The sequence below is a fragment of the Colossoma macropomum genome, unplaced genomic scaffold, assembly GCF_904425465.1.
Source record: "Colossoma macropomum unplaced genomic scaffold, Colossoma_macropomum, whole genome shotgun sequence".
Lineage (NCBI taxonomy): Eukaryota > Metazoa > Chordata > Actinopteri > Characiformes > Serrasalmidae > Colossoma > Colossoma macropomum.
This window is the reverse complement of record NW_023494786.1, coordinates 8716575-8743029: the sequence shown is the minus strand read 5'-3', so window position 1 is coordinate 8743029 and position 26455 is coordinate 8716575. Positions and strand designations below refer to the sequence as shown.

At 39.9% G+C, this 26455-nt stretch overlaps 1 pseudogene; it reads left to right on the top strand.

The window, feature by feature from the left end:
* The first annotated feature begins 3996 nt into the window (after window positions 1–3996).
* Window positions 3997–22070, top strand: LOC118797493 (annotated as a pseudogene).
* Window positions 22071–26455: the final 4385 nt, after the last annotated feature.

The window sequence follows — 26455 nt, the reverse complement described above, 5'->3', positions numbered from 1 at the left end:
TTCACCAGTTTTTTGGGCAGCCTCAGAACAATGATAGAAGTGCACAGTAGTATAAGAGATGAGTCAGTGTTTCTTGATAGAACGACTGCAAGCCAGATCAGAAATGGTCAATATCCATTCCTAGACATCACGGCCAGAAATACCAGTTGTTTACAGTTGTTTATAATATTTCTTTCATGTTCACTCTGGTGCATTCAGAGCAAATAGAGAGGGAGAGAGAGAGTATGAGGATGCTGACAAAGCAGGGAGAGCAGGTGACATGGAGGTGAGTGAGAAAAGGAGCAACTATTAAAGGTTAAGACTGAATAATGACATCACAATAGTCTAATCCTAATGTACAGCCTCCTGTCAGCCTCCACAGATGTATCAATACTCCTCTTTCCACTATTTAACTGATAATATTTCTTTAATGTTCACTATGTTTCTGTTTATATGATTAGGGTTATGATTGTACTGTATTCATCCCTCATCTCTGCCATTCCAGTACACTATTAGCCATTAATAAAAATAAATAAATAAATAAATAAATAAATAAATAAATAAAGTTCATCCTATATGCTAGCGAATTGTGAATTTTCAAAGTTAAAATTTTGAAATTTTCATGTGAAGTGATTATTTTAAAACAATTAAAACAATAAGAATATTACACACTTCAAAAAGTGGAGCAGGACAGAAGTTGATCTGAAACATTTTTGAAGTTTGAATTATTGTAAAATATTGCTTTTCTTAATAGTACATATTCTATTAATATTATTATTATTATTATTGCTACACAGTATACGGATTATAAAGCTGCACTATGTAAGATCTGGGGATTTGGAGACCTCTTTGCTGGAAATATGTAATTTCATGCAACGTATGAAGAAACATTTTGTAATGCCAGTTGTGCTTCGAACCCCTTTAGCAAGCGGATAAATCTGATGATTGTGAATGTTGATTTTGTATTTGAGACCTAAACATCGAGCCAGACCTTTTTTTCAATTTTAACAAATAAACTTACCTAGTGCTGTTTTAATTCTCCTTATTGTTGTTGTTATACACTTCTTATAATTCACTCAGTCAGTCTAATGTGCAGCACTACTCAGTCTGAATGCTGTTAGGAAGCATGTTGTGTCTGAAAAGTGGAGGGAACAGATCTGGGAGAGAAAACTACAGACACAGAGCTTCTCTACTGTTTGCATATTACAAACATGAAAGAGTTAATATCAAAGTAACACTGGCTGCAGGGTAAGCAAATTTTGAGTCATGGATTTGAATGTCATTTAATCATCCCAAGACTTCCCCATATGACCTATCTACGGCTCAGTGCGTCTCTGAAGGCAAGCTATGAAAATCAGGCTGTTAAAGATAGTGAACTCAGACACAAGCTGTGCACCTGAAAAGGGGCTTAAGATAAAGTGATGAGCTAAAGAAGCAGAGTGATGGAGGGAGACGGAAGAGGCTGACCACAAAGACACTTCACCTGTGAGCTCAACATCATGATCGAGATAACAAACGAGTCTGGAGTTCAGCGTGGAGGAGTCAGCCTCACGCACTCCTGTTAAAAATCATGATTGACAATCCAAACATCAGAAAACATGACCCCACATACTCAACTAGGGGTGCAACGATTTTTCGACTAAGTTGACTAAAATTCAAGAACGTTTCAAGAACAAAATCCTTAAAAGTGTGGGAGCATTTCGTGCTAAACTCAGGAAAAGTTTGTAGTTGTGCTATTGGTAAAGATGACCTCAGCTGACATGGTAGCACATCCTCCATGTTGGAGCATCTGAGAAGGAAACACGTCGGTTCATTGGATGAAGAAGATTCATCTCGGTGAGATATGCCGTGTCCCAAATCGCAGCTAATGTTGGTGTTTAAAGTCATCCTACTTCATGTTGTGAGCTGAACTGTAACGTTTTCTATTTCGAAATGCAGGTTCTCTGGAATCGTTAATGGAGTTAGAACAGAGAAGGAACTATCTATTACTCACAGCGACCCTGTTCACTTTCCAGATAACGTTTACACTTTTAAACATTGCATCGTTGTTTTAACGCCAAGGCCACCAGTGCGGTCAAACTCGGCGAACACAGGAGAGCGTTTCCAAATAGTTTTCTGTTTTCCGTGAACGGAAAACACTCCACTCACTAACAGGAGGTAGTTCTCCGTGAACATACAGGGCAGCTGGACGAAGCGTTACCACTAAAATTAAACTTTACACAAAACCGTTCAAATGTAACTGTTCATAGAGAAGTTTGTCGCAAACGTTCGCCACTTTCCCATCCACTCCATCAAAGCGCATCTCCTCTGCAGCGACATATCTGTTCTCAGAGGAGAGAGAGCCTCCCACAGGAGCACGGAGAGATCTGTTTCAATAAAGACCTGTGATTGCAGAATTTAGTTGCAACAGAGTGTAGACAGACAGCAGAATGCACAGATCACAGTTTACATTTAAAATTTAAATTCAGATAGATTTTTTTGTTTACTTGATTAAAGGAATACATCAGTTTTGAAAAAAAGTTTTGTTATATTTTATTGCTGCTACTTTGCACATCCTTGATTTTAAATTTTGCCAGGAAAAAGATATAGGAACAAAAAACAAAAAAGCTAAATTTAAAAGCTGATAAGTGGAAAATTTGGAAAAGTATTGATTCGTAATCCAAATAATCGATTATTCGTTTCAGTAATCGATAGATTATTCGACTATCAAATTAGTCGTTTGTTGCAGCCCTATACTCGAGTTACTCAACCACAGAGTCACTCGCCCTTATTGGCCATCTTTGTTTTCTCTGAGGCCAAGAATCCCCAGATGCTTAAACAAGGTTGCCTACCACAGGAACAGAAGCTGGAGAGAGCTGGGGCACCAGACGCAGGTACAGGAGCTCAGACGCCAAATGCAGGGACATGAGCTGGGGTGCCAGACGCAGGGACAAGAGCTGGGGAACCAGACGCAGGGACAAGAGCTGGGGCGTCAGGCACAGGGACAAGAGCTAGGACACCAGACACAGGGACAGGAGCTGGAGTGCCAAACTCAGGGATAGGAGCTGGGACGCCAAATGCAGGGACATGAGCTGGGGTGCCAGGAGCAGGGACAGGAGCTGGGGCACCAAACGCAGGGACAAGAGTTAGGGAACGAGATGCAGGGAGAAGAGCTGGGGTGCCAGACGCAGGGACAAGAGCTGGGGTGGGCCAAGTCTTCTTGAAAGTCCATATGTTCTATAAGCATTTGTGGACTGCACTCTGGTTATTCTTAGTCACAGCTGAAACCTGAAAACCACTGGAGGGGGGGGGTCTCTCTGAACCATCATCCTGAGGGTCAGCCATGATTGATGGCGTAACATTGGGTTTTAGGAGATTAAAATGGACCACCATGCCAGACCCTTATTCCTCATCCTGAACTCTATGTGAAATATCTGACAACTTCTCCAAATCTCTATAAGGAGATTAATACCACCTCCGCAGCTTAGGACATACCCCCTGCCTCCTAGCCACATTCTTCACCCAGACTGATTCCCTTTGGATTAATACTGAAAACTGACCTTTATATCATATTTCCCTCTGCCCTTCTGAAGCCCTGGTCTGGTGCTTCTTGACTGCTTCACAGGTTGTTGATAAAATTTCCCTCCATCCTAGAAACATATTCATCTGTGGTCTGAAACTTCTCTTGTGTAAAAACAATCCAAAGAACATCAATTGGGAACACTATTTCACACCCAAAAAGCACCACAAATGAAGTAAACCCAGTACTTGCCTGAGGGGTCTCTTGAAAATTTATCTAGGGCTATTCTTTCGTAGGGTTTTGAAGTAACCAATGGCAGAAGAGGTGCATACAGAGCTGGAAGTGACACACAATCAGTACACTCTCTAAATCATCTTTTTCCGTCTCCCAATCTTTTTAGCCAATAAAACTGAGGCCTTACTTTTTTCTTTAATTTCTGGACTCCCAGATGTCCTCCAGTAAGATCACAGTCAAAACTCTTGAAGCCACTGTCTGAACCACTGCAGGTGACAGTGGGCATGATGGTGATTATTGCACCAAATGCTCACCGTGTACCTACAGTTTGTCCCACATCTGAACATATTTCTGTAACGAGGGATACTTCAATCCCCCAAGTTACCTTTCTCAACTGTAACAAAAGACCTATTATTGGACCTATTATTATTACTTTTGAACTAAAGCCAAATCTTCTGTCTCTACTTCAGCACTTCCCTCCCTCCCACCATACTGGCTCACCACCTGTACAACTGGAATGCCCCCCAAACAAGACTCATCTACTCTGGTCTCACTACAAAAAGGGGTTTTCTAAGTTTCCTCAGTGGATTCAGCAATATGAAACTCTGTAGACAAAGATGGCAATCCAAAAAGGGCATCAATCTCAGCATGCTGTTGCCTGGAAGATGAACAATCTTAGACTGAAAACTTGCTAAGATAGGCAGGTGTCCTTCCAATCTCTGAAAATTATAATGCCACCGCAACAAACTATGATCAGAACACAAATTCTCTGCCTAGCAGATAATGTTTAAAATAATTGGTAAATACTACCACACTCAGCAGCTTTTTGTTTGTGGAAGGATATCTCCGTTCAGCTTTCAAAAGAGCTTGACTAACATAAGTCCTTTCTGCCCTGTCCACCTCTTGTGACAAAACTGCCCCAATAACAAAATCACTGGCACTGGTGTCCAAAGTAAAGATTTTCTACGGATCAGGGGAAGTCAATATAAGAGCTGTTATAAGACCAACTTTCAGCTGTTCAAATGCCTTCTGACAGGCCACGCCCCACAGAAAGTTTTTCCTTTCTCTGTAAGCTGGTGTGACGGCTGGGCCACCTCCACAAACCCGCACACAAACTGTTGATACTAATAAGCAAGTACTAAAAAAGCTCCTAACTTCTGTCCAATTTGTTCACTCTAGCCAAGCTCAAACTACTTCTAACTTTTCAGGATTAGCCATCACGAAATAATGTGACCTAAATACCACACTTTATTAGCCAACAGGTCACATTTGGTCTGCTTTTTTACTTTTAAATAGCCCAAATCTCTTAAAAATAATAGTCACCTGAGCCCTGGCATCTATCTAAAGGTGGCCATCACTTAGCAGAAATATACAGCCCATACCATAATCCCCTGGAAATCTCCTCATTGCATAAACGTTAAATAAAAGCTTTTCCCCCAGAACCATACATCCAGGCCAAGACCCATTGAGAAACTTTCAATTTTAGAGATGTAGTATGTTTCTCATGGTGTGATTTACCCTTAACGGGTCTTCTGGACTCCTGGGAGCCAACCAGTGTGCAACAGAATGTGTCGACAGTGGACGTTGGGAGCCTTGTGCCCAGGCCAGGTCACCCAGCCCTGCAGCTCAGCTGCTTTCCAGCCACTCAACCATCAGCCATCCCCATGCTCCCCCCTACCACCAACAAGTATGTCCAGCCCGTGTGTCCCAGCTACAGAGTGGTGGGCCCATCCTCCATGCTGACCCTGACACACACACCTCTGTTCACCAACCTCAAGGTAAGCCACAACTCACTGGTGAACTAACTACTTGAAATACCCATCTCTTTTTCCCTGTGTCTGTTTCAGACCATAAGGCCCTCCAGCTCAGCCCTGCCTCAGGTGGATGTTCCTGACAGCTCACTGGCATACATTCCATGGGCCCAGCCCTTGTCCACACTCCCTGGACCTGTCATGCAGCGCCCCCACCTGCCCGCAACCCCTTGCCACACCCCAGTTCCTGCCTGTGTCACTGCCCCCTGAATACTTATGTCTAACTATCTTAAACTCTGAGCTTATTATCTTTAGATTTTTTTTATCCAGCATCTAATGTGAATTATTTAGCAACAACTAAAAAATCAATGTGTAATATTTTTATGAAAAGCTAAAAAAGGCAATGCATTGCATTTATTTGATGCAAATGTGTGCATAATTTCCACATAAACAAAACATGCCTTCCGAAAACATGCATCTCCAGAATTTTTTTTAGGTTTTATTTTTTTTTTTACATCATTTTAACATTGTATTTGTACTTTACTTTGTGTGAAATGCTCCAAAATTACTTGAAATAAAATGTCTTTAATAAAGGTGTAATACATTTCAATGCATTAACTTTCATTATAAGTTAATAATGTTTTTGCCTTCTCCTATAAGGTTACTTTTATGGAAAGCTATTTTTTGGACAGGGATGAAAATACAGTTGTAAATCGCTGCTGTCGGAACAAAACCTTGTATCTCCAAAATGGTAACTTCACAGGTGAAGGAAAAAAGCGTTCTTTATTTTTAGTGTAAGTCAGTAGGCCCAGACTTTTTTCCAAGTCGTTTTGGGCCATTTATTTTGGTCCATTCATTATGAAGTTTACGCACAATGTAAAGGACAACAGGCATTTTCAAATTATGGCAAAAACTGAAAACCGAACAAACAAACAAACAAACGACAAAAATGGAGATACAAGGTTCTGTCCCGACAACAGCAAAATGTATTACAAAAATGTATAAACGTAAAGACAAAATTTTGTTAATGTGGAAAATGTACACTTCTCATCAGACACTTAGTTTGAGGAGTTCATTTATATTGTTGTCTTTGCTGTCACTAAACACTGCAGTATCTGTTAAATGCCTGTTACTTTAGAATATCTGTAAACTAGTGAATCTGCCATTAATCATTTATTAAACATCATTTTGTTCATGTGCATATATTGTTCTTTCATGTAAATAGAAATAAAATAACATTTTTCTGAATGCAGGCTTTCAGGGAGTGGGGGCAGGGCTTATCTTTAGATTGTTCAGCTCATTTGGGGTTCAAGAGGCTAAAAAGGACACAAGAATGTTTTGTAAACACAGGAATGTGTGTCAAAGTCAGTGATTGTCCTGTTTCCAAAGGTGGACAGACGTGTCACAAGGATTTAGTGAGTAGTTGTAGTCGATTTAGTAGTAGTAGCAGAACAGAGAAGAGACATTTACATTTTTCACTCTGCTCTGTCTTGTCTGAACCCTGGAAAACCCCCGGCCATTTGTTTCCCTTCACTGCCCTGTTCTGTCAAATATTTTCTTCCTCGCCTTGTCCTGTGAGAATATTTTCTCGCCAGGATTCTCAGGCATCCTATGAGTCCTGTGAGGATTCCAGTACATATGTCGCCTTATAGGTAAGTGTCTGGGGGGTGGAGAGAGTTCCACTGAATTTTATCTCTCATCTTGCCCTGCAATTGTCTTTTACCTTGGGGCTGTGGTGTTTCTTTCTGTTCCCACAACACTAGTCTGCCCTGCACCTGCTCTTCTACTGTCAATGTAACTAATTTTTACTGTAGAGGACTAAACACAGTGAACGACAGTAAAGGAATTGTTGTTTATGCATTATGCAAAAGTCAGACACCAATCAAAATGGGCTTTGAGTACAAGTTCATCTTTCAGTGTCAGGACGAAAGCACACACACACACACACACACACACAAACGCGCGTCTTGTTATACATTTGAGGACTTCCACAGTTTTCTATTGATTTTTGCATCGCTGTAGCTAAATATCACTACACCTACACCTAAACTTAGCCCTAACCTCAGTATCCAAAAGTCAAATTTTCTGCACTTTTTCAAAAAAAAAGTAATCTGTGGTAAAAACACGTGTATGATCAGTATTTAGTGTGGATTTCCAGCCTTTGCCTTTTTTACAGACTTGCTTGGGAGACTTGCTTTCTACCGAGCCCTGTAGGGGTCACTAACGAGAAAAAAATTGTGAGGCAGAAAATATGTCCCTGCAGTTTAGTAATCCGTACTCTCAGTTTATAAACTGTGCCCATGGTTTTGTAAACTGTACTCTTGATTAGCAAAACTGTCCCGATGGATTGCATTTTCTGGTTTACAAGATTTCCAAGTAACTCAATTACAAATTTAGACTCATCACACTGGAGCTTTTTTCGGACTGCCTGCTCTACAAATTCAGCAGTTTGTTCAAGAATGAAAGCTGTTTTCTAGTCTGGGAGCAGTCCAGAGAACCGATCTTTGGTCCTCCTGAAATCGGTGGTCCGTGGTTCACTTCCAGCGCAGTGTGGTGCGGTCCGCTGTGTGTGTAAACTATCAACTCCCAGCGTGTGGGGGGTTGCGTGATTAAGTCATTTTGTAACGTGACTGCTTCAACCTATCACACTAATTTCCATTTCAGGTTTCTCTGTATTAGGGCGGCAAGAGGGCTGTTGTGGACATAAAGTGCTGCTCCTTGCCACTTGCGTGTTTATATCAAAAGAAAATAACAAAAAGCAAATGGATGAAGTTAGTGCCCACCATTTTACAAACCTGCACACAGAAAAGTGACGTTTGGAATTTTGCACAATTGATCCACGGTTCTGATGGAATTCTTGTGCGTAAAAGCAAACCAGCAATAATGAGCCCCTCTCCTAAATGAGCCCATAATCAGTATCAAGACTCAAGTATTCGGGACAAGTGTGAAAATGCCCTTAATCTCCTCAGAAATATCTCCTTTAGCCATTTAAGATGCACATGAGGAAGAAATGTGCTAGGTCATTAAGGTGAGTTGGTAATACTGATTTGATATTACGCTTTGTGTTGGAGGTTTTTGAGTAATGTTCAGCGGAATGTATGCTTCCTGCTTTTTTCTGACATTGAAAAATAAATGATTTGTACTTAATGGCCGTTGTGAGAAAAAAGGTAGTCTCTCTTTTACCTATAGAGTTATGGTTACAAATTTCCATTTATGATTTTTATGTGAAGAGTTTCATGTGAAATTCGGCTAAGAGAAACGTCACTCACAGGGAGGCAGACAAGAGACCAAAGAACAGAACATTATGGAGGAGTTGAATCCTTGGCACTGCATAATAAATGCATGCTCTAACATTAGACAAATGGCAGTTAGCTGACTTCAGTGTTTCTAAAAGTGCAATGTGTCTGGTTGTCATTATAACGTCACTACATGATATAGAACACTTACAACTTAAGGTCACAAACAAACAACATATGGTCTAATGTCAGACTGCCACGTTACTTTTTGCAGCTAAAGCAATGGGCTGAGTAACATTGCTTTAGCTTTTTTTGCTTGTTGCTTTTTAGCCTACAGCTAAGAAATACAGTCAATTTTTAACTGCAGTAGGCTACCTGCCTGTTCAAAGTTCCTGCCATCCCACTAAACAAGGCACTGAAGCCTTTTCATTGTGAGCTGTGCCTTGTTAAACTGTATCCAAGTCCAAACCCACAAGTTCACCCAATCAAAGATAACTTCTTGACAGTTTTGCACATTTAGCCTATTTATTTCACTGTGAATAGTTTGATTCAATGTATCTGTTTGAGTTAAATTGCTTGTTACTCAGTGAAGTATGTTCTTTAAAGAACCATCCATTAAAAGGTTCAATAGGGAAACAAAGTAGTCTTGCTACAACTCACCCCTCCCATTTACCCCTAACTGCAATGATTTACAGAGGAAAAAATAATTTGACCATATTCATTAAAAATATAAAGTCAATTTCCATTCTGGAATAGCCATTAAGGGGCCTGTAGAACAAGACCACCACTCTAGAACATGACTGGGAGATGTTAGAACTAGAACATGACCTCAAATGTCCTCTGTTTCCTATCTTTTCAGAACTTTGAGAGGATTTTGAGAGATTATAATAGACAATACCACTGCAGCCTTGTATTCAACTTGGTGCGGATACGAAAAGATCCTTCTTGTGTCCGGCTCTGCCAGGACGTCTCCATACAGCTCCTGGTTCTTCAAGCTCATGGCCAACAGGATCCAGGCAAGTCTGCACACATGCTTAGTCTGAAAGTGAGGAACTAAATGTTCCTGCCAAGGACTGACATAGAAAGGCAGTGCTGGAGGGGCCCAGGATATGGCACTCTCACTCCTGGGATGAGGGGATCAAAGAGCCAAGGATTTGAAGCATTGTGTGAAATTCCTTAGAATTAAATCCCTGTTTAAGTGCCTTGAAGAACAAGCTGAGTGACACTGGACTATTGAAATCACATTTAAATGAATATCCATCTGATAACAGTGCTGTGGAACTTAACATCTCATCTGAAACATCACAGGGAATCCTCCCCAAGAGTAGTTTTCAGATAATTTATAACGCAGGTGCAGGATGAATAAGCTGCATGAGCTAAGCCTGTTGAAAAGTACCAGTAATAAGTAAATAGTCTTAAGTCCTAGATCGCCTACATGAAACTACTTTCACTATCATAGGATGAACTGGTCATGTTTTTTGAAAGATATTAAAAGACGTATGACACATAAGTTGGATAAGTGGTGGGAAGTTCATGATTCGGAAGTCTGTGTATGTTTTAGCACTGACACTTTGGAGAGTTTACAGCTTTACAGAATTTAATGTATCCACACTTGCCCTTTATCACAGCTCTCATTCTTTTTGGGAGACTTGCTTTCAGTTTTTCAAAGAAATCTGGAGAGATATTTTTCAGTCTTAGAAGTTGGTTGCTGCTTTTCTCAATTCAGTGGTGGTCCGTCCATTGTTCTGAGAACACCACCAGCATGTTCTTCTTTTTTGTCTATTTCCTTTCCTCAGTAACAGCTTCTTGACAGCTACACATCCTTTCAGACCCATAGTGTTGAGTTGTCTTCTCACAGTGGGAGGATGGACAGAAACACCTGTGGACTTTCAGATCTGAAGTAAGAGTGGAGCTTGATTTTCTCTTATCCCTCAAAGATGAAAGGATTAGGTATAATGACAGCTTTGGTAAGGGGTACCAAAGGGGTTCTCAACCTTTTCCACCTCAAGACTGGCCTGTTTATCACTAGAAAGTATGAAGGCCCACAGGAAAACAAAACACCTTTTTGCTTAAAAATGTCACAACTATCACCAGAATGGTGAAACATTAAGTGGAATGTGTGTACAATACAGTTTTTACACTAGTACTCAAATACTCAAAAGTGGACGAATGAAATGTTGGGGGAGGGTATTTTGTTTCTATTGAGAAGGGGCAAAAATTGTTTCGGGGCTTGTGTTACTAATTTTCAGCATTTGAAATCATTTAATATTTCTTTTTTATTGTTAAGTCAATTATTTTTTCAGTGACTTTTATGACAAAGTGCCATCGCCGGCCCAACGGTTCCCCTCAGTATTGGCCTGAAGACCACCAAAGGCTGCTTCTCACTTAAGAAACCAGGTCTTGCACTTTTATTAAGAGTCACATCCCATTCTAGAACTTTTAGTAACTCTTTGAACTCCAGTTTAGGAAATTCCAGTTTTTTTTCCTCAATGATTTTCCTTTGACTTTCCCTTTCCTCATGTAAGCGGATAATCACACTGACTCAGATTTTGCGCTTATTAGTCGTTTTAGCTCACATCTGAGTATAAAGAATGTGCAAAATGTCTTCAACAGTTTAAATGTTTCAGTCCAGCCAAGCCTCCCTTTTCACTTCATCACTTTGTATCAGAAAGTGTGACCTAAAAGACAAATCTCAGCAAGAAGAGTAAAGCTCAGAATGTTAAGACCATTGTAAGACATTCAGCTACACGGCACATTAGAGCTGCAGCAGAGGTTACTGCACTTACATCGTGTTGAAATAAAAAGCAGGATTTTTCACTTTTTCTTAGAGGAAACAAACCAGTCTATCTGGTTTTAAGAGACAGAGGGAAAAACCCAGCTGGTGAAATTAAACAAGTAGGTATTTGCAATATGTTAAGATCAGGTTTTCTGTGGTCAGTGTAAAAGCTGGTCAGTAAATTGGTACATTTAACAAGGTATGATTAAGTGATATGGTCAAGAATGACCCTTATTTTTTTAAGTGATAGGCTACAAAGACATGTAGCATACACCATAGTGGACCAGAGAAGAAGTTGATTTGAAGTGTTTTTCAGGTTTAAATTGAAAATATGCATGTTACATACTGTATTTTTTGGCTTTGCGTTGTTTTAATCTGAGTATTTAATTTAGCTGAATACCAATTCTTTTGGCCACTGTTTCTTTAATAAGTTACTGAAGTGGATAACAAAGACTTTTAACAAACAGGAAAACAAAATAAAATCAAAATAATGGAAAGAAATTATAGATCAAAACAAGAAATATATATATATATATATATATATATATATATATATATATATATATATATATATATATATATATACATACACACACACATACACACACACACACACACACACACACACATATATGTATGTATATAGTGATTTAGTCTATTTAGCCTCAACCTGAAGTGATTACAGCGCTGACAACATCAGAAGCAGGAGGAAGAAAGCTTTCAGGCAACGAAACATAGGTTCTACATGCAGGTACCAGTTTTCGAAATCTGTTTCTCCAGAGGGCTTTGGAAGTCAGCCTGAGAATTCTCTTAACCCCTTAGCTCCTGGGCTGGCAGTAGCTATGGCTGTATCAGTTTTAATTACATGCTCCATTATAAGTCGCTGCACCTCAGGAGGATTCAGTATTGCTCATTAGAAAAGGAGGAGCATTATTCGTAGCAGAAGAACCACGTCTTGGCCGCCTTGGTGGACCAAGTATCAACAGAAGAAGCCTTTTGATTCTGTGGTCTTAAGGCATCTATGCAGCAGAGATGTGTGACTAAAGCTAGAGTCAACATCTGTATCACAGCTGGAGTCAGTATGATCAGACTGTATGGTGAGTGAAGTGACAGCTACATTCCTACTATTCATTTTCAGCTTTTTTTTAAGAAATATACTTAAAATGTACAGTGTTTTATCAAAAGGAACAAACTGGATGTAAGTTACAGTTACTGAGTGTAAAGATTTTAATCCTCCTGGCTGGATCATCACTTTTTGTAACCATGAAAAATGAACATGTGTTATAATAGTGAGATCTATTATTGTAAATTCAGTTAATAATAAAGCTGGGCACAGTATTAACAGTCTGTAATCATAGATCCACTACTGGGGGATTTGGAGCATTAACCACATAAAGTAAGTTTAGAGAAAAAAAAACAAGTTTAAGTAATAAGAGAGATATGAAAGATGCTTTTAAAAACAAGCTTATCTGAATGGCAAGGACCTTTCAGTTTCTACAGTCGTGTCATCTACCAATACACAGCTAAAAAAGAGGCTTCAGAAAAAATCCTAGTCCAAAGTGCTGCAACCTGGGTAGCTAAAACTTTATCAATGTAAATGTACTTGCGTGTGCTGCGCTGTGAGTTTAAGTTGAGTTTTTGGAGGTAAAGCTCTTACCTGTAAATCTTGTTCATCGTGTCCACGAAGAACAGCGACACCATCACTCGACCTTGGGGGTTGGCATCCTTTTACGATTGTCCCCTCTCTCTCAGCCATGAGGCAAAAGGATCCAGCTCAATGAAAAACCTACATATATAACGAAGAATATAAAATGTCACTTCTCTGTTATCAAAATCTTTAAACACAAGATTTTTGCATAGACAATCTAATCTCTTAAATCTCAGTTAAGGGATTTTAACACGCAAACCATTTGCTTGAACAATTAATACAAAATGCACTGCAAAACAGTTTCAGGTTTCAGCACGTCAGCACTTCAGTGTGCTAACAAACTATGAAATTCTGTCTTAAAAGTTATTAAATGCTTTACACACAAATGTTTTTTTATTCACCATTACGTTTCAGTCTGTATATGAACTTATCAATGTTCTTAGCTAGCTAGCAAACAAGGTTTTTTTCGTTAGCTTATTAGCTGTAGCTTAGTAGCATAAACTCTGAACAAGCTAACGTTCGCTAGCTACCACTATCTGTTATCACTACTCTGACTATTTCTTTATGGTACAGACTTCTTAATACATGCACATAAGTTGGTATTCTCGACTGTTTGAATGCTAATAATGACCTTTTTTCACTGCTCGTTCCACACGTTATTAGTCTGCCATTAAAGGCGTGAAACAACAGATAACTCACCTAAGTTTCTCCAACAAAATATACGGGATAAACACGTCTAACTACAAGCTTCTTTCTTCTATTAAAATATGTGATAATCTAACGACCTTTTTACAAGCTGAACAAATAGAAGAAAAGAGCTCATGCACGAGTTTACAGGGTTTTTTTCCCTCTGCAGTTAAAGGAGGAATAAACCGGGTAGCACCACCTACTGGATAATATAAGAAGTGCAACTCTCTGATATGAGCACAACCTATGTGAACACTGAGACAATGATTTTGTTTACATATATTATAAGTAAATCATATCCTAAAATCATAGGCTTAACTTACTATCCTTCACTGTTAATGATTACAAAACTCAGATTACTCATTGATTTGTTTGAAAACCTTTAGCAATAGATCCTTCATTTATAAATCCAATCAGATCACAGCTTGAAGTAGTTTTAGGTTGAACTGACAAACCACACTTTTAAAAAAGATGTTTCTTCAAAGGTTCTTTAGTAAAGACAATGGTTCTATATAGAACCCTGAACACTCAAAGAATCATTTGCATGCCTAAATGGTTCTTTGCATGGTGAAAGTGTTCTTCAGATTGATGGAGAATGTGTTGAATATGGTTCTATATAGACACTTTTTCAAAAGCACCAAAAAGGGTTCTGCTGTTGATACGATGTCAAGCTTGTAACAATAGAAGAACTTTACAAAACAACAATTACAACATCAATCTGAAGAATGCTTTCGCCATGCAAAGAACCAATTTAGGCTTGCAAATAATTCTTTGAGTGTTCGTGGTTCTATATAGAACCGGTGTCTTTACTAAAGAACCCTGAAGAGCCATATTTTTTTGTGCATCAAGCACTCATTATTGCATATTGGGCAAGCCTACCAGTTGTACATTGTGACATAGTGTAACTATTTACTATGTCTTGTATGTTGCCATGTACAACTATGTATTATTTTTTTCCCCACTTGTATTCTGACAAGCTCCATCTCGTGTTGTGATTGGTTGGTAGTGTCCTACGTCTGAAAACTACAAGCCAGTTATGAGCATCCATCTAGCCAATCTTAGTACCAGATGCAGAAAAACGGGTGGGAACAATACAACGTCTGTCTAGCCTAGGAACCTTGGATAACCCTGACTGGCCCACTGCTGTAAACAAAGCCACGCGTTTCTAAGGTCTGAACCAGAACTGCGGCTCTTAACCATCTCTGTCTATTCTTAAGCGTGGTCCAGACTGGACTAAAGCTTTTATGGTGTTGTTTTTGGTAGGTGCTCACTTTGTGGCTATCCCTTTAGTCATCTGACCTTTTCTTGGCTTCATTTAGTTCATAGTACATTTTCTTTGGGTCCAATATTTTGTCTACTAACCAATAATAATGAACACGTGTTTAAAGGGAACAGCAGTGACAGATGAGGAGGAGGGAAACCTGCTTAGATTTCTCAGTGCACTCCCAACAGGTTCAGGCCAATCCATTCTGGCAAAAAAAGCTGTGAGAAAACATGTAACACAATAAAAAAGTAAAAGAAATGCATTAGCTGCAAGCAAATAAAAACACATGCTGTGGCTCGCCCTCGCTCTCTGCCAACAGACTGGTTGACCTGTACCACAAATACCTTTCTGACAGGCTGTAGAGATGAACAAATGATTGCAAAATAATTGACAATAACTATAATATTAATGAAAAACCTAAATAATCTTGGGACAGGTTTGCCTATTCAGAACCACAGAGCCTGTTTCTATTAAGCTGTGCAGCTGAACCTGCCTCTGTTTCTATTAATGACCCCACTTTGCTTATCTCTTCAATCTTGACACATACCCCCCCAATGAGGAATTAATTTATGGCAATGTCAGACAGGAATTATCAGATATCTTAAATATCTCCTGTTCACATTACCCACAACAGCAGACAGTGTTTGGAAGTTCCCTTGTAGGAACAGTCTGTCTAAAGGCTGCTGACAGTCCTGGCAAAAACATCACCAAATAGAAGCCAAAAAAAAGAAAAAGAAATGTCAAAATTTATGACATGCTGTGTTAACACAGAGCAAGCTGAAACATTTCACTTTATTATCCCTCTCCCACTTCACCTTCTCTCTTTTCAACCTCTCTCACCTCACCCTCTCCCGCTTTACTCTCTCACTTCACCTTCTCTCTTTTCAACCTCTCTCACCTCACCCTCTCCCACTTTACTCTCTCACTTCACCCTCTCCCGCTTTACTCTCTCACTTCACCCTCTCACCTCATTCTCTCTTACTTCACCTTCTCTCACCTCAACAACATTCAGCTATCTTGGATTCCTGTCACATGTTTGCTTGCTAACAGCTTGCTTTTCTCAGTTCTCAGTGAACCGTTCATTTTTATATTTATTGTATGTAAATGGTCTTAAACTAGTTTAAACTATATGTAACCAGTTGCACAAACACAAGGGGAATGTGGGCTGACTGTGTGTGTCAAGTGTTGACAGACAAATGGGAAGCATCCATTAACAGGCTTTAATGAGCATAGACAGCAGCACAGATCACTATCCAAAATCACAAGGAGAAAAATGGTCAAATATAAAAGTTCAGCTTGAGCTCAGAGCAAACAAAGTATCAAAATCAGAGTTCAAAGATCAAAGTCCAAAATTCAGGTAAAAAGATGCTGTCCATTGCTATATTAGGAGGAAGACCCATGGAGGACAGAACGATGTGACCTGGTGGGGAGATTTAATAGTGAAACATGAAAAGTGAGACAAGTGTGGTAACTGGCAGGCAATTAAAGCTTGTAGGACACAGAGTTGACTATGAGGGGGTCAATAAACCGCAGGCTTAACTTTTTACATGGTAAAAAGTATGGTTCTCCCTGATGGAGAACCATACTTTGTCCCCCCTGGTTATGTACTGGATCTATGATGGCCATTTCATCTCACATCTCCTCTAAAGTAGCACATGAGTGGCTGCCCAGATTTGCTTGCTTTCCTTACCCATTCATGAACTGTGTGCATTTCAGAAGGTTCACCTGACCACAGGATTGGGGGGAGCTGGTAATGCAAGATGCACTGAGGCCAGTGGAGGCATTAATAAGCAAATTTTGGGCATATACAGCCCAGGGAAAAATCAACACCAGTCGTGTTGATTGTCAGTACAATAAGATCAAAGAAACCTACCCACCTCTTGATGGAGCTGTCTCATTTGCCTATTGGTTTGAGTGTGGTATCCTGATGACAGGCTAATGGAGAAGTCCAGCACATGACAGAATGATCTCCATACCCAGGAGGTGAACTGTTTCCCCTGTCAGACGTGATGTCTTCTGGTAATCCATAGAAATGGAATACTTCCTGAAAGAGTTTTTCTGCTGTTTCCATGGCCATGGGAAGTTCGGGTAGTGGCACCAGTCAGCATGCTTTGGAGAAATGATCTTAAATAACAAAAGATAGTAGTGTTACCCTGGAAAAGAGGCAGGTCTGTTATAAAATCAACAGACGAGTTTGACCATGGTCGACATGGGACTGATAGTGGCTCAAGCAGCCCAGCAGGTAGCTGATGGGGTGATTTGCTTTGAGCACATATTGGGCATGCTTTGACTTAGTCCAAAACATCCCGCACTACAGAGGGCCACACAAACTTGTATTGTACCAGACTAAGTGTGTGCTGAATACCTGGATGTCCTGAACTCAAATAAGTGTGGATTCATTGCAGCAGGATAGCATGGACACTGTGGGGCACAGAAGTTTTAGAAGGAGGACACTATGGTGGAGGTGGTTTAGCGGCTTGAGTTCTTTGGATGTCTTCAATAATCTTCTATTATACCAGGGCTAAGATGCACGAGGAAGGAAGTATGGTTTCATCAGATTTAGAAGAAGGTTCTGATTCATAGAGTCATGACAGCACATCAGCTTTGCCATTTTTGAGCCTGGTACATACAATAACTTAAAATCAAACCAAGAAAAGGGCCTGCTTAGCATGTCATGTGTTGAGACGTTTGGCAGACTGAATATTTTCTAGGTTGCAGCCTTGTCCAACCAAAATCTATTTTTACCATTAAAAACTTATGTTATCCTTTGTGTTATGTTCTTTCTAACTAATTACTGTTCACCCTTCTTTTCAGAATTTCTCGTGGCTGGGGCTTCTGCAAAAACATGCTTAAAGTGCCCAAATCAAATGAATGTGGCAGTTAGAAGTTGTCCAGGTTGCCAATCCTTGAAGCCCAGCACAGGGCAATCAAAATGAGGCAGAGCAGGAACGTCAGCCATGTCATTGATTATGCCGCCATAGTGGTAGACACATTTTTTCAAATTATACTAATATTCATGAAGCTGCATAGCCAACATTCTAGTTCCGTTTGAAATATTTTCAGTTGATTTGAAAGAACACTCCATTTTATCAGCTCCATTTACCACACAGGTTCACTTTTTGTAGGTCAGGACCCCCACAGGACCACCAAAGAGCAGGTATTATTTGAGTGGTGAATCATTCTCAGTACTGCAGTGAAACTGACGTGGTGTTGGTGTGTTAGTGTGTGTTGTACTAACTTTTATTAGTTTGAAAATGGTACTAAAACACGATATTTAATGTTTTACCTTATAACCATTGTTTTTGGACATTCCACTCATTTTGGACATTCACACACTCACTCCAAATTTGATGTCTGCACCACATTATAAAAAATCAGGACAGGAGCATGTTTGCCACTGTGTTACGTCACGTTTTCTTTTAACAGCACTTAATGATCTTTTGACGACTGAAGACACCAATTGATCCAGTTTTGAAAGTGTAATTTTTGCATTTTTCTGTTATACTAGCTGTGAAATGGCACAGGACATCTGTTGTCGTATTTTGAGCATAATAAGACACACGTTTTCAATGGGAAACGTTCTGGACTGCAGGTAGGTCAGTCTAGCACCAGCGATCTCTGATTATACTGCCACGTAGTTGTAATGTGCATAGTGTGGGTTCCTGAAACAGATGCTGTCTAGAAGGCAGCATATGTTGCTCCAAAACGTGTTCAGTCCTAATGGTGATTTCACAGATGTGCAGGTTACTCTCTGATACATATTGTTGCAATTAAATTGATGGGCTAAAATGTTAAATATCTTGTCTTTGTACTGTTCTTTCTGCTGCTCCCCCCTGTCTTAGGCTTTCCATGTATGCACATGGAAGGACAGGGAGGTCAGAGCCATACTGTCAAATGTAACTTACTGCGAATTTTTTTTTCTTTGATGAAGTGGTCCTGATTGAAATGACATAATACACTATGTATGCCAGTGTGTTCATTTCCAAATCTTACCTCATTGTAGCTCAGTATTATTTTTTAAGGTGTGTGTGGGTGCAATGTTTCAAGTCCTCAGACTTCAGGCTTTTGCTCTTGTAGGCAAAGTACAGTGGATAGCAAAACAGATGGCTGGCCTAAGTTTTCTACCCATGTGAAAATATAACAGAAAGTGCATTTTTTTTTTTTTTGTTCATGACAGATTTAAGACCTCTTATGAACTCCTGCTACAAGGTATGGCTAAGATTTCTTCAATATTGCAAAAAAAGTATCAAAAAGTTATACTTACTTAAATACTTACATACTTAAATTTCACATACTCCTCTGCCAAGTGAGAAGTCCTTGGGCTTATGTCTCCTGCAGTGGGGTACATAGACATATGGTCTGCTGGATTGCCTTTGACTGCTTTGTAACTTACAGTGAAGCGAGTCTTCACCGCTCCACTCTTGCTGGTGGTCTGGCTTTGGGGTTTTTGAAAATCGATTCAAGTGGTCCATCACAGCTGTGAAGTGTGAGCCATATACATACAGATGAAAGGGCTCACATGCCCAGATGATTCCAATGGCTTCCCTTTCCATTTGGAAATAATGTTGTTCCACATCGGTGAGGTAGATTGGCAGCAATGTTGCCTATGTTGCATCAGTTTGAGTTTTCAATTCATCTAAGGAGGCTTGCTGCTGTGGTCCCCAAGACCATGGCTGTATTTTTGTAAGCTCTCTCAGAGGTTGAGAGGTTGTTGCAAAATCTGGAATGAAATGTGAGCAATAGGTCACCATTCCCAGAAAACCATGGACCTCTGTGGCACTGGTATGGGCAGGAAGGTCCTTGAATGTTTCAGAAACATTGTTACTCTTGGAGCTCACCATGGCTGTGGATTAGCCTCTGAATGACAATGCCTGTGGATCCATATGTACATATCTTAGCCTTTGAGTGGTGCAATTTGCAGTTCTCCCTTGACTTACTCATATGCAGCTTCATCCACAAGGTTAACTGAATGGGTGTGTTCAAGATGACCACCTGAATGTGTAGTTGTGCAGGTTTTTGCAGTGTACAAACAGTATGTACACAGTCTGAGGCTGAATGAGGTGTCATTCTTCGCAGCCATGTTGCTAGGTAGTAAAATATTGTGCACTTTGCCTTTAAAATGTTGAGATGTGTGCCTCTTTGCAGTTGGCTGCATCATGCATTTACTTTGTGATTTTTGACTCACTTTACCCACATGATCTACACAGCTTTCCTCTCGATGGACAACATACTTAGCCACCCTTATGGGGAAACTGTCCTCCACAGTTGTTGCAAGTTTCTTATTTAATTTGTGGAATGAAGTGGCTGGCTTACCCCGCATTGGGATCAAACCAACAATGTTTGAAGACCAGAACGTTATGGGGACAAGGCACTGACCAAGCACAAAAGGGTGGGCCGAAGTGCAGAGCAGTAGAGACTCGAAAGGAAACAAAACACAAAACAGAATGAATAATAAGTTCTCAGGGGTGAACGGAAAACTTGAGACAACAGCCGGTGTGCTGAGCAGCGCACCACTGAAGAGGGAATGTTGAAAATCAAAGTTTAACAAAGGAGGAAACACAAACTTAGAATCCCTTAAAAAACTGAAAACAAAACAAATTTAGTCTGCCTTGCCCCCCTCGTCCTGTTAGTGGCTGGGAGAAAGTAAAAAACTCAAGGTTTGTGTGTATTCATGTGTTGTTTTGTTAATATAAACACTGAGATCCTTCCTCAGCACACACCAAGGATTTAAAAAAAAAACCCAGATGTCACGAGAGACCAATACAAGCTTGACAGAACCGACTCAAAGACGGAGCGCTGTGTGTGAGCTCTCCTTAAGTAGGGAGCTCAACAGCTGCCAGCAGTCAACCCTAATCAGTCCGGTTTAGTTCTCTTCCTCCCCCTAGTGGCTGGTTATGGCCTAGTAGGAGGCCAGTATGTTACAGGTTGGTAGTTAGTGCAGTCTGCTAATGAGAGGACTTGCTGTAGTGCTTCTTTCTGTTCACTACATGCACTACTAAGTAACTTTTGTTCAACGATTCTGCATTTTCAGTGTCGTTTGTTGCGTTCTCCCAACATCAAGCAACTGTGTGAGGGCCAAAGAGCCAGCTTTGAGTGCCATCCTTTGGAGCTTTGAGGCACTTCCACTCTGAACTATTTGAGACTTAATTTCAAATTCACATCAGTGAATTTGCAAGTTGTCTAAAATTTCACCTTCGTTCAGTTTTGCCCTATGAAACATGCACACCGCAAACTCTGGGTATTCATTTAACTTTCTCATCACCGCATCATAGTCATCCACTTTGCCTGTATCTGTTAATGTATCAAACACATTCTAAACCTCCAGTCCCACGTAGTGCAGTATCATGGCCCACTTTCGCTTTTTGTCAGTTATGTTCGGCGCTAATAGGAAATTTTGAAATCTTTGCAGCCGTTTTCGCAAAAATAAATATTGTGGTGTTGCCTAGCCCTGCTGTCTAATTCTCTTTATCTACTTTTAGGACTTGTGGGAAAATCTGATGAATTTGTAAGTCAAATTTATGCAGAAATATAGAAAATTCTGAAGGGTTCACAAACTTTCAAGCACCACTGTATACTGAAGGAAGTATAAGTATGTGGACAGTAATGCAATTTCTGTTATCAAATGAACCAACGACTTTCATGCATACCGCACCGTAAAACATAAAGAATTACCTCACGTTTGGTTGCATGGGCCTTGACATGCATGACAGATGGGAAAGCTTTCACTGAATTGAGGTTTATTGACTCTGGAAAGTATAGCACAACATTTTGCAAGTATGGTCAATACTTGCACATTACATCAGAAGAAAAAAATGCCACATTTGCTCTAGCTGTGATGTCTTTCTATGAGAACATGGGATATGCAAAAGTTTCCCCAATATACATGTTGAGTCCTCTGAGGAGGAACCAATGTGTGCACACTGCCACTTCCAGACCCTCTTCATCCAACCTGGTGCTGGCTTTTGATGTCTCTTTTGCTGTTGTCCAGACAGTTGAGCCACAGGACCCACTGCCCGGAGCTTGTACTCACAAGGCATTATGTAATAAGTGGTTCATAGTATGGATGTAGTTATCAAATTCTATATTCTAAAAATATCCAGACACACTATTGATCCTGCTTTGGATGACATCCACAAACTGTGATACATCTGCATCTTTGGCAAGAAAAATGCCATCAAAATACCCAGGCTGAAAAAGATGAAAAAGAAATGGCAACCATGTCTGGGGTGCAGGTAGGACAAACAAAGTCATCCTGGAGACATATTTTCTCTCTTCCATGCTGACAGTATGTGTACTCCAAGAAGCTCGTATGGAAGCTGTCTGCACAGATCTCTCCAATCTGATATGAATACAACACAAAAGGTGACATGAAAGTTAAATTCTAGAAATTTTATTATTTATTACTAAGATTATTTAAAGTGTCAAATTCCATCACCTCTGGTTGAGCATCTTCAGAAATGCTTGTCTGGACCAGATTAGGGCAACTAGTTTCATTGCCTCAAATGATTTATGATTTGAACAAGCCTGTTTCATAAACTCTCTGAGCATTTAAAGATGCAGACCAGTAACCACTCAGAATTAAGTCTGGAGTCCCTGGTGTCCAGTAAGCAGAACACTCAGTGCAGTTTATTTCAGGCAGATGGAGATTATAGTGGCCTTCAAAACCAGCAAAGTATCTAAGAAAAACAGAATCAGCACAATGAATGCGCGTAAGACAGCACAATAAATTTACATAAGACCATTCAAAAGAAAAACAACACATAAAAATGAGAGATGATCAGATGAGTCAAAGAGAGTAAAAACAGACTCTAAGGCCAAAGCCTATTTCTTATTTGTACAGTGTGTACAAGTATGTTTTTCGGCCCTTATTTAAAAACTGAGATTGAAGGAGCTGTTCCACAGTCTCAGAGCATAAACTGCAAACACATGATCACCTTTAAGCTTCAGACAAGCCCTCAGAACAGCCAACAAATTCTGTAAGGACAACCTCAGAGAAGGTTGTGTGGTTGTGGGTCTGAGCAAATTGCCAGTAGAAGGGGCTAAACTACTCAGTGCTTTAAAAACAAATAAAAGCACTTTAAACTGTATCTTATATTGAACTGGTAGCCAATGAATCGAAGCAAGCACTGGTGTAATATGGTCTCCTTTCTTGTTCCCTGTAGTTATGCCTTCTAATAATTTGCCCTAATGGGAGCATGTACAATAAAAAAGGATGGGCCCCAGTATGGACCCATGTGGAACACCACATGTCATGTGAGCAGAGAGGGAAAAGAAGTTGCCAGTGTTCAATGAAAATGTTCTGTGCTTGAGGTGAGAACTAAACCACCTCAGGGTGACTTCCTGTAACCCTACCAACTTTTCTAAGCGGTAAATAAGTATTTTATGGTCGACAGTGTCAAAAGCAGAGCTGAGACCCAATAACATGAGGATGGTGCAATTTTCTGAATCAACTGAAAGTAATAGATCATTTGCCACCTTAGGGAGGGCAGATTCAGTGCTGTGCACAGCCTTAAAACCAAACTAAAGAGTAAAAGCTAAGAAAAAACAACTGTTTTCAGTAGTTTAGAGAGAAATTGCCGTCCAAAACAATGAAAACGAACTTTTGATTAAACCAGGCACATCAATATGAACCGAAAATAATGATTACGCTTAAAATAATACGCAACAACATATGAGATAAATTGAAAGCACACGGGAATGGAGAATATAATTAATTTATTATTCATTTGCACAAAAATCATACATAATTAAACATACAAAGAATATACATTTTTATAGTTGACACTGCATAACAGTTTACCTACACAAGCTGGCTTTAGCTTGCTTTTTCAGCAGGGTTGTTTATATGCTTGTTTGTATTTATTCCAATGTTAGTGTCTTAACAAACAACTGCCCAGAAAAACAGCTTTAAATGGATGGATAATATTGGTCACAGTCTGAAAAAATCCTTTTAAACATAAAGCTAGCTTAACTAGGCAGCTAACGTCAGTGGCTTAATGGTGCTATACACCAATGGTGCTTTACAGCCAAATGCTACCAACTCTATAAGTACAAGTGTCTATCATCACAAGCTGAAAGAGTAATAAGCCCTTTTCACAAGAATTGGAACTGCGTAAACACTGGGTAAAACAAGTTCTGCTATTGCCTTTCGGACAGTTACTAACCTCAGAAATACAGGCATTCATATCACTTCAGCTCACCACAGAAAGGTGTGTCACTTTATCTTTGTCATAGTTGCCAAGACTGGAATTCAAGGGTGTGTCCACAATGGTTGGAAAACCAAACACACAACAATGAGGGAGTGCAAACTAAATAAAGGTTATAAATTTTTTGTGGAAAAATTGCTTCACAGCTATTAGAGTACATTAACGTCAGCTAACAGTTACAGAGTGATAAATTGATGAATAGGTGAAGATAACTATAACGAGAATGCTAGATAAGCCACATTAGCTGGAGATGTTGAAACAGCTTGTTAACAATAAAATAGTTTGCAAAAAGCTAAACACACACACATTCTGGTAGGGGGGCACGCCCTGGTCGTCATGGTCCGTAGCGCCACTGTAGACGTTTAACACAACTACCAACTCCAGTGAATGAACATCTATGCCCTATTGAGCACTCGTTCTCTCAGATACTGACAGTTTTTGATGGAGAAAATTAACTGTTCCTCTGAAAGGGGCTCTAGCAGCAATGTGCACAAACTACATTCAGTGTAACACTAGTGAGCAGCGGTGAAATGCTGACGCAGAGGCTCTATAACATTAGCGTGCTAATTCATGTAACTTAGCATCATTGACACACTAGTTAGTCTATCTATCCTAGCTAAAGGAGAAGCGATGAACTTAACGCAAGACCTCTCGATACTGCATATAACTAAAACATATGGTTGTAGTCACTGATTAAGTACTATAATTTAGATGCGAATTCTCTTACACTTAAAAGTACAGACGACACTCTTTGCTAGCTATAGACCTTTCCTTGCTTGATCTACTGTGATCTACTACAAATATGGTGGAGCTTGATGATTTCAGAGTTGTATTGGAGGGCCAAGAAAGTGTGTATGTGTAAGCGTACTGTTGACACACGTAAGGCCTGAAACATATTCACACAAGGATGTGATTGCAGACTTTGCCTGTCGTTGAGTTCAAAAATGCGTCAACGACAGGCATTTCATAACGCAACACAAGCACAAGCTGCATTCTCAGCATTACAGCAGGTGGCGCTGTAACGGCAGCCGAGCCTGTCAAGCGGTCTTGTACCGCCAGTGTGCTTTCTCAACTCAGTCTCATGCAAAAATGGCTGACATAAAGACAAATGATACAAGCTTTTCATTCCAACATAACAGGTTAAGATTCACCCTCCTCTAAGTTTAGCTGTTGTTGCTGTTGGAATGGCAGAAGATCCCACTCTGATCTGTCCTCTATCTCCCCCTTGAGCACTGAGTGTTTTACCTGCCACAGCAGTGTAAGAACACATGCTGAGTTTGTACAGAAGGGCTATGTGTTTGCAATGCGTCAGCCAAGCGTTGTCATTTATGTTTTCCAACTTGCGTTGAGCATGTTTCTGACTCTTAATGCGTCAAAATTACACACTGTGTGATCTGCACACAACTGTGAGACTGGGTTGAGAACTCTTATTCGCTTATATAGTAGTCTCCTAACTTCTGTTTTAAACTCTGAAGTGTAAGCGTGTAAAACAAACCCAAACTACAGTCTAGATTTTTTTTTTTTACAAAGAAGAAGTCATAGAAATGTTTATCACAGGGCAAATCTACTGGAACACTGGAGGAGTGTTTTTTTTTATTTCATTGTCTGCATGGTGGAAATTTAGTGGGTCAAAGTAAACTGGGCATCTTCCTGATACCTGAAAAATTAGTAAATAAATAAAATCTAAATCTCATTACAATTTATTAAGATGTAATGTTCACTTATTTGGCTGTATTTTTGTATTATTTTATGTGCATTTATTTTGCATGCTCAGTTTTGAAGGACTTTCAGGTTTTGCTTCAGGGAAGCTCCACCTCCAGCACTCTTATTTGGAGGTAATCCACCAAGAAATGTTTAGTTCTTAGTTCTAGATTTTGTCGAGGCTGAGAGGCTGAGAGTGCTTCAAGTGAAGCTGTTCCAGCATCGAATTAGTGGATCATCACTGGGATGCTGCACACAATAAAAATGACTAAATGTCATTTTCTGTTGCATTTTCACCGGTTCTTCAGAGCAGCGTTCTGTGTATGTTCTGGCCCTGTGTCGCCACCATGAGGCCTAAACATGTACTAGAGCAGTGTTTCTCAACCCTGGTCCTGTTACTGCTTTAACACACCCGCGTTAACTAAGTAATGGGCTGATAATGAGCTGATTAGTTGGATCAGGCGTGTCGGGACC